A 17,543-nucleotide genomic window follows, 5' to 3' on the forward strand; every position below is an offset into this window, starting at 1 on the left:
GGAGCAGGCAGGCAGGTGAGTTAGTGCTTGACTCAGCGCAGCCTCACCCTGCCACCACCACTTGAGCAATTCCCGACTCCTCCTCTCCCTCCTCCTCCTACTCCTTGCTGCCCGGAACGTGAGTGCACGCTGCACACCTGCACAAAAGTGCAGACACCCAGCCTCTGGCACTGCAGAAGGATGGTCTTTGCTGCTGTAGTTACAGAGAAATCGAGACTGAAAAGGGGTCTTCACAGTTATAGGCACTGAGCAATGTTACTTTTCAGCATCCTCATCACTTTTTGGCATGCAGGAGAGCTTGTCAACTGCAACCTCTTGTGGGAAGGTGACTGGAACCAGCAGGTTCATCTGGCTGCCCAGGAACGGGCAACAAGAACTTCTTTAGCCAAGAACATCTGAACAAACCAATGGTCAAACAAAAGACTTTTTGTAGTTTTTAGGCCTATAGGAGGTAGGTGGGTTTTTGCTTAAAGACATATCTGAAAGAATTTTTATTGTCCCCATCTCACATTCCGTTCTTCTAAACTTAAGCAGTAAACTGTCTTTCAACCAAACAGAATTGCAGTGACAAATATCATGTGAAACAATTCCCAAGTCACCTGTTGAAACTGTAATAGAATTTTCTTTACAAAGAAAAAGCTTTAAAAGCTCACTCACTTTCTCAAAAACTTTGTTATTTTTTGCAATCCAAATTAAGGTGTTTCAGTGATCTCCAAGATCTCCAAGAGGATACATTTGTGAGAGTGAAATTAATGTTGAAATTAATGTTAATTATTCTTCATATTCTCACGTATTCTTTATGTCTTCACATTTATAAGGCTTCACTGTGCAGACACTACACATCATGAGGTGGTTCCTGCCTCAGTGAGGGAATACATGAAGTGAGCACACAAGAAGTAAAATGGGAGTTTGAGGGCTGTTTTTTAAATAATCCTTGCTATTATGAAAATTATCAGAGGAATCGATTTCAAAATAATTTCATTTCACTTTGCAATGAATTGAAAACTGATTGATAAAGCACTTTCACGGACCTGAAAGAATTTTAATTTCCTAGAACATTTGGTACTCTGTGATATTCTAACTTAAGAACTAGATCCAACAAGTGTCACCCAGATAAATTTGAACACATTAAGGAAGGCTAAATAACAGATTACAAAAAGCAGCAGTCAAAGGAAGGAAAATATTCCTAGAGATTTGGCAAAAGCTCAGTTATAAGCCTAAATGTTTTTATGGATGATCTTGAAATAAAAAATATATAAAAAAGTCACTAGCACTCTGTTTCAAAGAAGATATTGAAACACTGGGAAACTGAAGAGCTGCAGAATCATCTGAAGAGCAAGAGGAACTCTCTCAGAGGGAAAGGCAGTTTCATATCAGCCAGCTGGGCACAATGAAAAGTCATGTTAATCAGGTTTGGGCTGCATTCTACACCTGCCTGGCTTTTTTCCATCCTGTGGTTCAGTAAGTTTCCCCTGTGAAACAGACTGAAACATCCTCCATCTGCTCTGTTTCATTTCCAGCAAAAAGTTCTCGAAATCATGACACTAATCTCAAATATATCTCTAGAAAGGACACAGAGGGATCACATGAGTTGATAATCTAGTGTATTGGAGCAGAACCACAATTACAGCTGCCTCACACATGGAGGGATAATAACTAGATTTAAACATACAATACTGTACCTAAAAACAGGGTTACACCATGCCCCTTCAAGTTTTTTCAGGAGCTGAACAATGAACACGCTCATAAGTGAAAAACATTGCCCACTCATCCTCTTCCACCACCCAATTTTTTCTAAGACCCACTGTCAGCTGGGTTTTTTTCCCCCATACATTACCTAGAACTTCATTCCATAAAAACTAATTTGTCACTTCGAGCATAGTCAAGACTCTTCTGATCTCAGCACTAATTCTGCCCTGATGACTCTGTCTGAAGTTCATTGCAACAATGGGAGCCTTTTATTAACAAAAGAAAGATAATCCAAAACATTTTCCAAGTTGCTGTGAATAATCTCTTCATGAATCACAGCTCCGCAGTGCAAGGGTGCTGTTGTGAAAGGCTGAGCTCGCATCTGTCTGTTGCAGAACTGTGAGAGTCCACCTTCCCCAAGAAAAACTCTAGGATTTTTGATGATGAGAAACCACTCTTTCAGGACAATCCCTGCAAAGACTATTTGTCCGTAGTGTTGAACAGATGTAAAAATATGTCTGGAAGGGATCTCAAAAGGCTCTCCTGCATTGCCTTATTCTATGCAAACAGCTAACAGGCACTTCCCACCTCATGAAACACTGGGAGAAATTGCAAGGTCATCCTTTAGGAGTAGTCAAGGCAAGTAAAGATGAGTGAGATAGGACAGTGAGCAAAGAGTCCAGGAGAAAACTGAAGTAAAACTGGGCAATATGTCTACTGCTTAGGCTGAATATAAGTGGTTCTGTGAATAGGAGCTCAGTTGTTTATCTCCTGAAAAAAAAATTACCTAATCCAGGGGTATTTTTTGTTGGTGGTGAAAACTTTATAGATTTTACAATAGTGAAAATAACTTAAGAAATTTATTTTAAAGGATTACTGAGGAAAAACAGCTAAATAAAAACCTCATAGTGGACAGACAATCAAATCAGAGATGACAACCTTCAATAATGAAGATAAGCAGGACCAGTACAATAGATTAGTTATTTACCAAAGAAATTCCAGTTTGAGGGATTGCTGTTCTGCCAAATGGAAAACCCACCATGTAAATACTGTTTTGATACACATTTTAATGTTTAACATATTTCATTGTCTTACACAACATTATAATAATTTATATGAACTATATATAACAATTGTTAAAGTAACAAGGTAACAAAACTAAAACCAAATCTGCTGCTTTGAAGTTTGTTTTGTATGAAACCACTGCTAAATTCCAGTCTGTTTGCCTGAACAGCTGTGTAAATAGGGTGGAGTCCAGCATGTCCTTAGGATGATGTGATTTCTACTGCAAGTATAACTGGCAAGTGTCAAACGTCTTGATCTCACCAAACCATAGGCAACCCAAGAAATATCATACAGAAAGTTAAAGCCAGTGTGTGGTGGCTAATAATTCCGCTGCTTCCTCCGTGCCACTGCCAAGCGCAAGGCCTGAATAATCAGCTTCTCGTTATTCAAGACATTGTAATCAGTCAGTTTCACCAGTTTGTCAAAATTTTCTTCGCTGAAACACACCTCCCTTGTTGTAAATGGTGAGAGGATGCTGGAGACATCAACTTTGCCTTCAGCCATCTCTTCAGGACTCCGTTCCACACCTGAGGGACAAACCACAAGGAGATGCACCAATAAGGTTTTATTGCAGCATGTGGCTCCTATCAGTCATTTACATAATTATAGGTAGAAAAGGGAGGATGGAAGGAAAGATATAATTTGCCAGAGGGATGTAAAAGTAACCTAGTAGCACTGTATTCTTTAGCATCTGGATCAAGCCTGTATCCAAATATGATTTTACATCGTTTGACATTTACATCACCCAAACAGGTGGGAATCAGAACAACATTAGCTGCAGCAATGCTAGACCACTGCATAGTCTTTGTTACCCAAACCACAAAAGCACAAGCAAAAGGCGAACAAGATACACCTGTACTAGATAAAATAACAACCCTCTCACTGAAAGTTCAGAAGTAATTATTGCACTCAGACAGAGGACATCATTCAAATTAAAACTGAAGAGCTCTGTCCGCTCAGTCCTCGATCTGGGGGACTACTTTTAAATACATGAACAAAACCCAGGTGAATGGGTTATCACCAAAACCACCAGAAGGTTTTGCCTCATCTTTGTTTGCAACCAGCAGTGCATAACAAGCCCATGTCTGTAGAGGAAAATAGCTTGTGTTGAGGACCTACCACCCATGGTATACATATTTTGGGGTTTTTACCTTCGTACTCTCCCTAGTAGTTCCTGTGAAATAATTGCCTATACTCATCTCAAATGTATTCAGAAAAGCTTCTGGAGCTCAGATAGTTCAGACATACTGACACAGAACAGGTTTGGGTTTGTTTTTTTTCACTGATGAGACTGATAATGCTGACATTGGAACAGTAAAATATGATAGTGGAGACATTAGACATGAAATGGAGAGGACTCACTGGGAAAAAGAATTTTATTAAAAATTGCTACCACAGATGACTCACCAGGAGCTTTATATTTCTTGAAGGTGTCATTTACTAGAGGGAAAAAAAGCACTGTTGGAGCTTGTGGACTGTCAGCATCTTCAAACACATAGCACTCCTTCAAGTTTTCCCTGTCTTCCTCACTTATCTCAATTTGGGAAATGGAATTTCTTGCCCCAGAAGTACTTCGCAATCTGATCCAGAGGCTGAATGAATGAATAAATAAATAAATTAATACAAAAAATCAAAACTGATCCAGAGACCTGGATATTTTAAATCCCAGCAGCAAGTAGCTAACAGAGTATTTTAAGGCTTGAATCTTCCTCTGGGAAGATGGAAATAGCCATAACCACACCAGACATTGCAGCTTATCTATTTTCCACATTGCTTTAGGCAAAATAAGAAAACAGTCTCTTTCTTTGAACTTGAAAATGAAGCCAAAAGCCACAGGACTAATTTCATAATTCCAGTGAAACAGGTTTCAGAAGGGGAAGGCAAAGAAACTGCAAGAATGGAGATGAAACACATCAGTCCAGATTATTCTGTATCATTGTCTTGATATCTTCATTATTTACCACTTTCCCAGTCTTTCTGTCCTCTCCATAATTGGTATTGCTTGATAATGACTCCCTATTAACAAATACATTTATCAACATACCTTACGACCTCATGAAAAAAAATTTAACAGCTATATTTACTATAAACCTATGTTTATTTTTATATTATTCTCATTATATATGCAACACTACCTATATTAATTTTAATTATTAATCACGTCTGGCATCAGCCAGTACATTCCCTAAGACTAATATGAATAAAGAGGCCAAGACACATAGATTTCTCATTTAATTTGTTAAAATATTGTCAGTCTTGCTTTGCACTCTTTCACTACAAGGATAGCCAAAATCAGTATCAGAGTACCAGAACACTTCTGTATCAGCTCTTCAAAACTCTTGAACCCACTGCAGTGAAGACCTTGATGATTTTAAAATGCCTATAATCCATCACTGTCTTCTAACATTTTTCTTAGTTACTGAGAAATAAATTGCTTGATGATCTAAATAATAAATCAATATTAATGATCTAATTCCCATTCCAATACTAAAAAGTTAGGCATTTTATCTGACGAGTTCTAGAAACAAAAACACCATGAATATCTCAGCTACCATGGCTTTCTTACCAGTGTCTGGGACCCTCCGCTGTAATGTCAAATGTAGGATGACGTCCACCTCCCTCTTTGATCTCAAAAGTGGTGGGTAGCTGGTATTAATGAAAAAGCCAGTGTCAACCAGGGAGAGTTCATTGTCTGCTGTTTCCATCAATTTATTTGGTAAGGAGTCTATCACTGTGTCTGAAACATAAATATTTTTCATTACAACAAATAAAACACAAGATTGTCTGCTCCTCTGAAGAAAGTTAAAAAAGGAAGAATGGAGAATTTTGTCCCACCTTGCCTCTACCTTCCTTTGACTCTAGCAGTACTGATTTACAGGAATGACACACTACTGCTTTTTCCTTCCTTCCTTCCTGGCACCATAAGCTGCTTTGGCCCTGAAGGGGAGATCCCTCCTGCCTCCTTAGGCTAAACTCAACTTGTCTGCTGGAACACAATACAATCAGATACAATTTCCCCTTCAACACACACCCCAAAATTGAAATGCTATTCAAAACTGGCTACGTGTTTTTCGATTGTAGAAGGGAGAAGTGGAATGTCAGAAGTCAGCCTCGTCTCTTCCTCTTTGTTGGAAAACCTAAATGATTTCCAAACCTAAACCTCCTTAGAATACTACTAAAAACATGCTGAGTTACTGTTCCTTTCCAGGTAGAAAATCCTTCACTCTCCAGGTACTTGTTATGCAACTGGAAGCCTCTGATAAAATTGGGGTACTGTGCAATGGTTGGGCGTCCTGTTAAGACATCTCGCAGAGCAGAGGAGAGGACGCTCGAGGGAGTGAATAGACACGTGTCCACTTCATAGGGATTCATGGACAGAAAGGGTTCTTCTGCTGCAAGACAGAAAGGAGAAGTTCTAAGTTTAGGATGGTTTTCTGAAATGATCAATATTTAAAAAAATTGAGTGACTAATACCAACAGTAATCACCTTCCCCTCGCCCCAAGAGGTAAATCAAACATAGTTATAAGCCTTAAGGTCCAGGCTACCAAATAAAACTCAGCATTAGACAGTGAATTAAATGACAAATACCTGCAGGCAGTGGGCTGCCAGGCAGTCAGCCCCAACTCCCACTCTAGACTTCCTCAAGTGATACCCGCCTCTATGGTAATGTGTGATAGAGGGGAGAGATGAGTCCCAAAACATACAGAAAGACAACACTGGCCTTTGAACAAGACACCTCCTGAATGTGAATATCACTCAGCTGCAATATCAGCTACCTTAGAGACCAGCCACTCCAGGTTCCCCGTGCAATTAATAGCAAGAGCGAGCTTTCTCCATGGGCAGTTTAGTTAAGAAAACAGCCCTCTGCAAGAGCTATTTTCTCTACACGCATTATTAGCGGCCAAGGAGAAACATACCCTAATTTAACAACCTTAAGATATGTTCTTATACATGACTTCTACATGTCTGCTGGGGAATGTTTTTGTGTCTCTGTGACCTTTAGAAAAAGGAACATCTTTGCCAAAGAAGCATAATTTAGTTCTAAATCAGGCAGAAAAAAAATCATAGTTGATATCTCTACTTTGTTTTCTTCATCTTTTTCTCTCGGACTTTGACGATATTTCTTTATGCATTAGACATCTTCACACAATATAAGCAATATATACTGGTGGTGAAAAAAAATTAAAAATCTCACCAATGTCTTTTACTCTGTCTCTGGTCCATCTGCACCATAAGTCCTCTGATCACAGCCAAATTCCAGACATACATCACATCTATGGAAAATATACTACTCCACATGCCTGTAATATGAACAAGTGAATAGAAGCTGATTGATGGAGTAGCCTTGGAAGAATTTTAATTGATACATACCTTCAGTTCTTCCACTTGGATACTTCCTTTCTGTCTGTATGGATACCTTCACGGCATATTTCCTAAGTATGTCCCTGCTAATGTAAACTCGCACCAGCTCAAGCTGTTTGTTGATGTCTTTCCAGTTCTGCCCACCACAGACCATGAACTCACTAGTGCCAGGTGTCTCTCAAGTAGACCACCTTTCCCACTAGGCATAGTCACCTTGCATATAGCAGATTCGAGTCTCTGAGAGCTTCTTCACCATCCTTCCCATAAAGAATTCACTTCCAAAATGTTCCTGGCGCGAATAGATGCTCCATATTTCAGGAACCAACTTCATAGGGAGTGAACTCCAGCCACTCTATGGTAACAGCAGCCAGACCATGAAAAGGCAGTAATATGTTAGCTATTGCTAAACAGAGGAATACTAGAAAGCAATAATGAGAAAGACACTGGCTAGTTCATAATATGCTCTTCACCAGCTATAGCTGTATCTGTATTGCTTGCAGTACTGATGCCATAAGGTCCTTCCACATCATGGGAGGGCAGTCCCTGGATGTGATACAGCATAAAGCTCTGGCCTCTTAATGCAGTTAATCTTACCCAGAAGTATGTATTGCTCATGTATAACTTGTTCTCTTTAGGGCTCTAGTGACAGAGAGCTCAGTATTCACTTGGTATCATGTATTCAGATGCTCATATTAAACAAATACTATGAAAATTAATAGTAATGGAGATTTTCCTGACACTGGACCCAAAAATTCAAAGTTTTCCCATTCACTGTGCAAAACAAGACCATGTGGAACCATCATAAGAATTTGTTTTATTACAAGGTTTTTGTGACAGGATAAATGGTGACTTGGACATCTTCTATGGTAAAACCATGTTAAATTCTGGCAATATAAAGAACTCAAATGCTAAACACTTAATATTTGTTTGGTTGGTTGGTTTAGTTTAGTCATTATTATTTGAAATGTTAATAGTTGTTTGGGGTTTGAGGGGTGTTTTTGCAGTTAGAGTGAAAGAACTATTGTATTATTAAAGCTGATTATGTGCATATTATTTAAGTTTGGATTACTTAAATTATAAAGTTGTTAAGAAATCTAAATCATAACCATTACCTCTGAATGCCTGGGCACTATAGTTGGACTTGAGGTTGATGGCCACATAGATGGGTAATGGGTTTTGACCATTATCCACTGCCTGCCGTGGTCCGAAAGTCTGTGCTCATCTTTCTGGTTTTGATTAAAATAGTTACGGAACGAGGTGAAAAACAACTTACACTTGAAATAAAATAGTGTGAATTATCAGCTTTATCCAGGTTCCCCATTCCCAGCTCACTGGATTGCTCAGAAATACCTGCCATGGAATATTCCAAACTTGGCAAATATCCCACAAGAAGCAGCTACACCCTATATGGGATCTCAGATTTTGATATATGCAGAAAAGTTGATTGTAGATTCAGCAAGAAAAGAACCCAAAAAACATTTCCAGGAAAAATTATGCTGGCAAGTGGAAGGAAAGGTTCTTTCCTTGGCTGGGTCTTAGCAAAGAATTTATTGTATTTTAAGATAGTTTGCAAGTATATGCATATGCAAGAATATATTCTGCTGCACATGACAATTTAAAACTTCCTTGTATAAACATAAACCAGATGGAAACTATTTAAGATATACTATTTTTAAGGTAATAAGACTTTTATCACTCTTTCTTAAAACTTGATATCATACTCAGAGAATGGTCTTTCCCACTACTTGAAACATCTCCATATGTCACATACTAGGTCACTTTATAAATGCATATCTTCATTTATGCTAGAGAACCAAATTATTTCAAATTTTAAGTCCCTCTTCTAGTGAGAATATTAATGTCCAAAGTGATTTTTTATGATTAAAAATATTTTTTTCTCAGGAATCTTCTTTCTTTAAGGAGAAAGAACACCTTTGACTGCTATGCCCTGGCTCCTTCAGTTCAAGGTCAACCTTTCTTCATAACAGTAGTGCTTTAAAAATAGATCTGAATATATAATATTTAATCAACTACTAAACTAATTATTTGCATTAGTAGTACTGAATAGCATCCCAGGATTTATTTTCTTCTTCCTAGTAGCTATAGAAGTTCAACAGGTTTGTGGAAAAAAAAGGAGTAATACCTTATCATGTAGCATGGATTCAATTACAAGCCCCCAAAGGTCTATGAAAGAGGTGTTATGTCCTTCTTTAGATCTCTCCATCAGGTCATTATAATAGTACTTCAGACAGTCCAAAGAAAAACAACAGGTCTTGGATTTGGTTACTTGCTTGCGAGCTTCCTTGATTGCATCCTCCAGGTACTTTTGTGACCAATTAGCATCCTCATATAAGTTTGCCATGGTCCTGAAGAAAGGTTAGAAGAAAACAATCAAAGAAAACTTTCGTGCAACCTGTTTACCTGTTCCTTAATTCTTGTGGGATTCACAACTAAAAATTAAACATATTTCAAATACTCTCATTTCAAGAGCAAACAAAACCACCAATCTTTCCTGGTTTGGTGATGACAAAAGTTTCTGTAGGCCCAAAAATGATCTTCAAATTCAAGGGAGGAAAAAACCCAAGACCCAAGGATATTAAGTACAAAGGCTCCACAGGTCCTCCTCAAATTCATTTCTTGGAAGGTGGGGAATATTCTAAGGAGCAGTCACTGCTAGTTTGGTCTAGTCCTACATTCAGTTCCATGTATCTGCTAATGGCTTGCACCAGTGAGAAAACTGGGCAGTCCTTAGACATGTCCTTGTATGGCCATTCTTATTTGTCTCCTTGAACTCATAACACAGACAAAGTTCTCAGACCACATACATACAGAGAAGTTAAAAGAATTTTGGGAAATCCTTAGAAAAACTTACCATTAAATTTGGATATAAAGGACTAACACTCAATTCAGTGAAAAAAAATTCTCCACTTCCAAACAGGTATAGAAGAGAGAAGGTACCTAGAATCTACTTGATTAAATACCTTAGTTACTTTAAGTTTGACATCTGCTGTATGCCCACTAGAAGAAGAGAGCACTTAACAATGAGCAACCATAGTTGCAGTTTCTCCAGGGTCAGTAACTTGGTGCCATTTGGTGGGCTTCCTGTGACATATTAATTCCACTAGCCCCACACATCTTTTACCACAGGGAGATGCACTGTAAATCCAAAATAGAAGTGAAAATAACCAACAAGTGGCAGGCATAAATTATTCTTCTCATCTTTCTTCAATTTCCAGTCTAAAGACAAATTTGTTGCATTTAGTCTAAAACAGTTGATAAAATACGAAAAAGGAATAGAGCATTCATATGGAAATATCAGGCATAGACTGAGTCAGTGTGGTGACAAAAGCAGTTCACAAATGTGATGATTGATCTCTTAATCAGTATGTTTTATCTCTTTGTCCCAGGAGAGAGGAGACTATGGGGAGAATGGAAATGCCTTTGGTTTGCTAAGTGCTATATAAGCCAATGGTGTTGTACAAAGAGTCAAGAGCATTGAACAGAGAAATCATAAACCTTGTTTGGGTCATTCTCACCATGTGGTACCCGATAAACCACCAATGTAGGAAATGCAGTCTAACAGGTTGAGCTTCTGCAGACCCAGCAGGCTGCCATACATGGCAGTGAGTGATCTCGTGCCTCCCCCTGTGGTTGTAATGGCCACCACTGGCACCTGTTCAACACAGTAAGGCAGAGGGAGAGAAAGCCATGCACCTATTAGAGACAAACAATCCTTACTGCAGAAATCAGATTAATGCAGGCATTAATACAAGCAGTGATGTTGCTTCATATGAAAAGGGTGTGATTGTTGCAAAAGGCTTCTGTTTGCTATCACCTGACTGATGTGAGAGGGAAGGCTTATGTCTTATCCACTCAGATGAGGCGGACAGGAGGGTGTTTACTTAATATAGAAATGGAAATCAACCTCATCACCCTGGAATTTTTCTCAAAGTGTATTATTAGAGGCCATCATGGAAAATACAGGATTTACCACACTGGAGCAGATTAAGGATCCATGATTCTGCCTCTAACAATGACCAGTGTTGCAGAAGAATGCACAGCACCCTGTAATCAGCCAAACTACACAATAGCTGAAACCTTCCTGGCCGCAGGCCACTAATTACTAATTACTTTACATCCTGAAGCACAGTCATTGATAGGGTTTCCCCCCTTTCACAGTCCAAGTGTAATTGAAGAGACAGACTATTCTTCTCTTAATCTTTTCCTGATCTAGTACACCCTTTGCTTCCGTTAGCATCTAGAGCTGTGTGGATGTTTACATACCCTATGGAAAATGTCTATTTTTATCTTTCAAGTATTAGCTTCTAATTTCATAAAGGAATATGTTATTCTAAAGTCAATGAACAGAGCATGAAAAAACAATTCTTCCATCCTAAAAAACCCCAAAACCACAGAAAACCCACAAAAATAGATGTCTTGGTACTCTAAACTCTTTCAGAGCCAAATCCAGGAAATGAGGAAAAATCTCATAATCTTAACTAAAATCAGAATAAATTCCAAAAATTGTGTTCTGGGTTTTACGTCTTGTAACTTTTTCATTATGAATTAAAACTCTAAATTTTTTTTTCAGTTCAAATGTAAGTCAGTTAACAAGGTAGAGGGGATTTTTCCTAAAATGCTAAAGAGTATTCTTGGTGTTCGTATGTTTACTTTTCTGATTTTCAGCAACCCAGCTAGGCATAAGCAGTTACAAAATTTATGACTCAATTACGGAGACAGGAGCAGGAGCTATAGTGGTACAGCTAAACTTGCAATAAGCTATTTCATCTACAACTCATGATGCTGTAGCATTCACTCTTCCAGGTTGATGGTTTTATTCTATCTGTTGGTTTTCTCAAGAATACAGCTTTTTTTGATGCAGAAACCACCCCAATAATTTTTTGTGAAACCACTCCAAATATTCTGTGAAAATATTTGCTTCTTCCTCTCAAAACCCCTTACATGTGCCATGCCCACAACCTTGTGTCTGTCACTGAGATAAGGCACACTCTTTCCCAGGCAACATCCCCCAGCCGTCCCATGTCTGCCCACTATAAATTTTACTCCTGAGACCCATGAGCAACACCAAGAATAAACAGGATTGGGCTGAATTGAGGAGCTGTCAAGAAGTTTTGGGTCTGTGAAGACATTATCCTGCTCCTCTGCTCTGCTACATTAACAGGCCACTGCTTCTCTTGCTCATGCCTTGCCTTGGGTGGCCAGGCCTGGCCCACAGTAGTAGCATTAATCAAGTTGGGCTTTTATTTGTGGTTTGAATTTGTGAGCCAGGCCCTGATTTCTGGAAAGGAGTTGCTACCATGGACCATATTGGCTTGCCTCATGCTCTTTCAGATCCTCCTCCAAATTAAGAATCTTTTTCAGGGCAGCAGCAACATATTTCTTCCTTTTCCGCAGGAAATCCTGCTCTTCCTTGCACAGGCTAAAACCCAAGCGCACATCCAGATCTCCTGAGCTAGAACAGACAATGGGACAAATCAATGCATGTGTCATTTATAGCTGATTTCAAGATCTGTAGGGCACGTAATCAGAAAATAAATCATCTGTAAAACAAGTTAGTTCCAAGTCTGCATATTGATCGAGGAAAGAAGAAAAACAAGAAAGAAAAACTGTCTACTGACAGTAAGGAGTAGCAGTCAGGATGAAGAGGAGTTTCCAAGGTACTTTAGATTTCTGGTTAACACGGACACAAAGACAAAGCACACAAGTCAGGGAAAGATCACCAAAAGGGGTAATTTTGGCCGTATTTTTTTTCTGTGTCATTCCTGTTTGTCACCATGACATCCTGAAAAATTCAAGTGATGCCATCATCACTTGTTCTCAAGTTTTGACAGCCCAATAACAGTGTTTAAAGTGATGGTCCTAATCAGTTACATGAGGGAGCTTGAACTGCAGAGCAAGGATCACTCCCTGCTCAGCCTCTGTCCTGGGAAATCCAGCCTTTCATGTGTGTCCTTAACAGATTCTTAGATAAGCATTTGCAAGCTTCATCCTGCAAATATACAGGAATATCCATCTTTCTTTTTTTCTCACATGTGCAGACACCTGGAATTTTGTCCCTTGAGAAACTGAAGCACTGTAGCAAAAATAAAAATCGGAAAAAAAGGTGCAAACCCGATCAAATGGCAGCTAATGTTATGTGCCTTCAACAACACAAATACACTCATTACTGAAAAGAGTATTAAATATTGACTAAATCTTCTTGGTCACATCACCCTCTGGTGGCTGCAAAGTCTGTCCTGAATATTATTTTCACCAATATTTCAGAAATTTGAGTGTTTCAAGGATTAATGCTCCTAACCCTCTGTTCCTCTGTTCTCCAGCAAATTTGGTTTATCCCACAGTGTGATTTCAAAAACAGAATAATTTCAACTGATTTACTCTACAAAACAAACAACTGTTTTAGTATTAGATTTAAATTAAAATTTGTCCTGCTCTCTCTATAAATCTGTGTCTTCTAGATTCACATTTCAATATATTTTGTTATGGTCTGAGGTTGAACAGGTAGCTCTGCACCTACCCAAAGTGCTCCCATGTCATGAAAATCCACCTTGATTCCCTTCTATATATCACCCAGTAGTGGGGATGGTGTGAACCATGTGAAGTTTTCAGCTACGCCATAAAACATCATCATCTTCAATTTTACCTATCACTGGTGCAATTCTGTCCCCGCAAGTGGGTTGTCAGAGGTGCAGCTGGTCAGACCTCAGCTTCCATTCTATTTGGTGAAGCAGGAGAAGGGGTAGAAGCCCTATGTTTGTTTTGGTGATTTTGCAAAGTTAAAGAATGATAGAGTTTATTTCAGTCATTATGCAAATCTGACTGTTGGTATAAACGGGAAATAAAATTAATATGTGAGTAGTACAGTTTTACTCACATATAAGAACCATAGTCATCAAATAAACTAATTTACTCAGAAGAAACCTATGAAGGCTCACATACTCATATTGAACTGCACAATCCTGTAACTGTAGCAGACTTGTACTCACCTCAAGCACCACATGAGCACAGGACAAAGCACTCACGTGGCATGTGTTCATCTCTCCATCTATCACAGAAAAAACCTACATAATTAGTTTACAGTAGTCCTGGATGATAGGACAAAAAGAGGCTATCTTACCATTTTCTTGTCGTCAAGCACAAGCAAAATGAATTATCCTAGAAATTGAGAAAGTAAAACTAATTACCACCAAATTTTAAAACATTCTTTCTTTCAAGCTCAGGCAATGCCTATTGAATAAGAGAGGTGGATTTTAAATAATAAATCATAAGGTTAAGGACTTTTTTCAAACAATTAGCCAGTCACATTTTCTCTTCTCTTATAAGCCTGTGTGTTTGGGGCAGGTAGTGCACCACAAGTTTGCATGTCACACCAGTCACCAGTGCACACACTTAGAAGAAGCAACAGGAATAAGTTAACTTATTAAACTAAAATAAAAAAATACATACAAAACCACTCCCACTATCAATATTTAGACAAATTAAAATCTGAATTAAGTTCATAATCTCACAATTTTTTTAATTATTAGCCATTCCAGAATTACCCCAATATAAAAAAAAAATCTTGAATGCATGTACATATGACAGTCATTTTGTTCCTTGAAACCACTTGGTTCTAATTGTGGGATGTAGGTTTACAATGATTTTCATATTACGAAAATTATTGTTAACACCTGCTCCCTTAAAAGTGACTATGACAAACTATTTTTTATCATTTACAATAACTAGCTGTACAATTTTACACAGTGATTTTTTTATTTGGTAACTTTATTTCTAGCAGGACAATATTAAGCACATTTTAAAAATATATATTTCGAAAGGTTCACAGCATTCACCTCTTCTAGTACTATTTCCTTCTGCAAAGGGAGAGAATTCAAAGGGAAAGAAAGGACCTCAGGCTTCTCTGTTTCATTTCCATCAGCCAGCTGAAAAAATGTAAAAAGGAGTTGGGTATGCACACAGGAAATGTTTGTCATCTCTAGAATTTCTCATGCTAAGAGGGCTAGTTCAGTTCACTGATTACATTAATTTCTTGTTCTAATTTCATTGAGGTTAATGGTAACAGACAGAAATAGAACTTACCCCTTCTGGCAATATAATATCCAGTCTTGTCTGGTCATTTATGATGCAGTGAAACATGATGATATGAAGGCTGGGACCAGAGTCCAGCAAAATCTTCTGGCTTCCTTCATGTGATCCTTTCACAGTAAATGTAAGCTCCTGGTCTAAACAGAGAGGTAGGGAACAAAGAGAATTTTAACTATTCTAAGCAAACATACACAGCTAATTAAAAACAAAACAAAACAAAAAAAAACCAAAAACAAACAAAAAAAATCTGCTCCTACTCTGCACTCTTTATGTCTGATTTTCCCTACACCACGATAACTAAGTAGACTTTGAGTGTCTGAAACAGACTGAAAACTGATATAAAATATCTTGGTGAATCTGTATAAATCATAAATATACAGAAATCACAGATTTTTTTAAATATCACAGCTTGCTATTTGATAGGTGCTTTCTATAAATAAATGAAACTAAGGTTTAGATTTAAAGGTGTGTCAGTTTAAAAGTGTTTTGGATTATCCATGCTGAATGACAGAGTCATTTATTTGACTGGTTCATTGTGCACATTTCATTATATTAAGACTACAACCATCAAATGATTCTATAAACTCAAAAATCAAGAAGATTGTATATGCCCTCATGTCACCAAAACTGAAACAACCTGTCAACCCCAAGTTTGTGTTTCTTGTACAGAAAAGCCTTTACGTTTACAGAGAGATAATATACAGTTCTCTTGCAAGATCAGGGCCAAGAAGCATATAATTTTATTTCACTAACCTTTCCTCCCCATGCTAGATTTCTGCCTGAAAGTTCCTGTAGTGCAACTCAGTAATTGCTACCATTTTCTTTATAAAGGTCAATTTTCCATCCGTGAATTAACTCACAATAGACGAGAGTTTTTGAGATTTGCCCCATGAGCAGCTCTACAAAAGTTACTGTTTTTTTGAATGAATTTAAAGACTAGCAAAGAATCCTGCTGTATTTATTAGAGCTAAATTTTACAAACAGTCCTGTTTTGATGATCCTGTGGTTGCAGAGTATTTTCATGCATTTTGGACAGACCCCTTCAGTGCAATTTTACGTTTAAGTTTTAAGAGCTTAAGTTTATTATTTTTACTAAAAAAAAAAAAAAGTCTCTTTCGGAACTCTAAATGTGCATAAACTTTATACATACTCAAACCCAAATCAAACATACAGGATAATATTTTTACATATTATTTGAATTATAAGATAATTTTAAAAGAAGATCCAACTTAGAAAAATTCTTTTTGGACAAGCAATAAACAAAAAAAGAACTAACATAATTTTTCCAAGTCTTTCATTCTAGTATATATGGCTCTATTTTTACATCAGCTTAAGATTTTACTCATAACCAAATACTTGACTAACTTGAATTTTGACAGATACAATCTTTTGTCAGGTGGGACATGGCAAAACTAAGAATTATATGACACAGCTACAGTAACGTGCACAAACATCTGTTATAATGACTTAATCACAACACAAAAACAATAGTTTAATGAAGCAATAACCTCACTTGTGGATTGCTGCTTCAGCTTCCCCATATCCACTCTAACCTCCAAACAGGAAACCTCACGTGCCTGTAGCAAGAGAGGATGAGTGATGACTGAGAGAAGTATAAATGTCATTGCAAGTGATTCATACTGTTCTCAACCAACCCCTCTGGTTGATCAATGAGGAACACAGTTATTATCTATTACTATGTCTTCAGATAACATGAGGGAAATAGAGATAAGGTATTTTTTTCTGAATATGAAATTAAAGAGGAACAGCTCACGAGCTGCTTGAACTTGGAGAGACAGTTAAGTAAAGAAGATGAGCCCTGTTCAAAATAATGGGTGCATTAAGATACAGGACTATTTTATGAGCATTGTATCACTTGCTTCACTAACTCCTGATAGTTCTAGGCCTCCAGTTTGTAGAACAGAGTAGGTGGCAATATTGGCTTTAGGACAGAGCTCAAAGTTTCCAGTTAGTTAGTCTGCACTTGCTATGCAGACACAAGAAAGATTGTAATAAATATATATTACCACTAGTACTCCATTAGTAATAATGCCATCAGGATAGTCCAGACTGAAAAATAAAACAGAAAATATAATGTCATGGGTGTGACAACTCAGACAAATATTTAAGTCTATTAGTTAACACATTACTCATTTCCCCCATCAGCTTTGACATTTCTGACTTCAACATTCTCACACAAACATACTTTAAAGCTTAAGATTAGATGATGACCTGAGTTGCAATTTTTCCATCCACTCATGACAAAATACGAAGTTGGATTTCTACTCCTGTGGTCTTACACATTTGCTTCAGCAAACCG

The 17,543-nt window shown here is 37.8% G+C and overlaps 1 pseudogene; it reads right to left on the bottom strand.

Annotated features, from left to right (window-relative positions):
- Positions 1–3,072: 3,072 nt before the first annotated feature.
- LOC116787833 overlaps positions 3,073–17,543 on the bottom strand; it is a 32,276-nt pseudogene continuing 17,805 nt past the window's right edge.

This window comes from Chiroxiphia lanceolata, chromosome 6 (genome assembly GCF_009829145.1).
Source record: "Chiroxiphia lanceolata isolate bChiLan1 chromosome 6, bChiLan1.pri, whole genome shotgun sequence".
Lineage (NCBI taxonomy): Eukaryota > Metazoa > Chordata > Aves > Passeriformes > Pipridae > Chiroxiphia > Chiroxiphia lanceolata.